Raw genomic sequence first — 1,747 nt, forward strand, 5'->3', positions numbered from 1 at the left:
GTATTTTATTTTATTTTTTGAGGCTATTGTGAAAGGGAGTGTTTTCATGTACTCGTTCTCTGATTGCTACTTACTGGTATATAGAAAAGGCTACAGATTTTTGTAGATTAATTTTGTAACCTGCCACTTTATTGAACATGTTAATAATTTCTAGGAGATTTCTGGTGGAATTTTTGATGTCTCTTAAGTATAATATCATATCATCTGCAAAAAGGGATAATTTGATATCTTCTTTACCATTTATTACTCCTTTAATTTTCTTCTCTTATTGCTCTTGCAAGTGTTTCAAGAACTATGTTAAAAAAGTGGAGATAGTGGAGAGCCTTGCCTGGTTCCTGATTTCAATGGGAGTGCTTCTAGTTTTTCTTCATTTAGAATGATGGTGGCTTTGAGTTTGTTGTATATAGCTTTAATTATGTTGAGGTATGTTCCCTCCAGTCCAATTCTTTCTGGTACTTTGAATCTAAATGCTTGTTGTATTTTGTCAATGGCCTTCTCTGCATCTATTGCGATGACCATGTGGTTCTTGTCTTTGAGTCCATTTATATGATTTATGATATTTATTGACTTACGTATATTAAACCATCTCTGGACTAAAGCGTACTTGATCATGGTCATGTTCATGGGATAAAGCCGACTTGATCATGGTACCTGATCTTTTTGATGTGTGTCTGTATGCAGTTTGCAAATATTTTGTTGAGAATTTTTGCATCTTTGTTTATTAAGGATATGGGCCTATAGTTTTCCTTTTTGGTTGTGTCTTTGCCTGAATTTGGTATTAGAGTAATGCTGGCTTTGTAGAAGGAATTTGGAAGTTCTCCCTCCATTTCTATCTTTTCTACTAAATTAAGTAGTATTGGATATAGATCTTCTTTAAATGTCTGGTAGAATTCTGCTGTAAATCCCTCTGGTCCTGGGCTTTTTTTCATTTGGAAGTTTTGTTTCAATTTCCTTATTTGTTATGGGCTTGTTCAAGCTGTTGATCTCTTCTTGGTTTAGTTTTCATGACTCCCATGCTTTTAGATATCTGTCCATTTCTTTTAGGTTTTCAAATTTAGTAGCATATATATTTTTAAAGTATCCCCTTATAATGTTCTTGATCTTTTTCGTGTCTATTTTGATGCTTCCCCTTTCATCTCTGATTTGTTGATTTGGACTTGCTCTTTCTTTCTTTTGGTTAACTGGACTAAGGATCTGTCAATCATGTTTATCTTTCCAAAGAACCAGGTCTTGGATTCGTTGATTCTTTGTATTGTTTTCTTTGTTTCAATTTCATTAATTTCTGCTCTGATATGTGTTATTTCTTCTTGTCTGCTGGGTTTGGGTTTCATTTGTTGTTGCTTTGCAAAAGTATTGAGTTGCAGTGTTAAGTCATTCATTTGTGTTCTTTCTGATTTTTTGATGTAGGCATTTAGAGCTATAAACTTCCCTCTAAGAACCACTTTCAGTGTGTCCCAGAGGTTTTGTTGTGTTCTATTGTCCTTTTCATTTAATTCCAGGAATACTTTTATTTCTTTCTTAATTTCTCTTTTGACCCATTCATCATTCAGGAGTGTGTTGTTTAATCTCCATGTGTTCGTGTGGTGATTTTGGCTTCTTCAGGTGTTGATTGTAAGCTTTATTGCATTGTGGTCTGATAGAACACATGGAATTATTTAATCTTTTTGTATGTGCTGAGCTTTATTTTGTGCCCCAATGTATGGTCGATTTTGGAGAAAGTTCCATGTGGTGCTGAGTAGAAAGTATG

General features: G+C 34.0%; 1 protein-coding gene across 3 annotated transcripts in view; it reads left to right on the forward strand.

Annotated features, from left to right (window-relative positions):
• Nucleotides 1-1,747, forward strand: part of Trim44 (tripartite motif containing 44) — a 154,765-nt gene that overhangs the window by 72,158 nt on the left and 80,860 nt on the right. The gene's annotated exons all lie outside the window — the stretch shown is intronic.

The sequence above is a fragment of the Nannospalax galili genome, unplaced genomic scaffold, assembly GCF_000622305.1.
Source record: "Nannospalax galili isolate Female #2095 unplaced genomic scaffold, S.galili_v1.0 scaffold126, whole genome shotgun sequence".
Classification (NCBI taxonomy): domain Eukaryota; kingdom Metazoa; phylum Chordata; class Mammalia; order Rodentia; family Spalacidae; genus Nannospalax; species Nannospalax galili.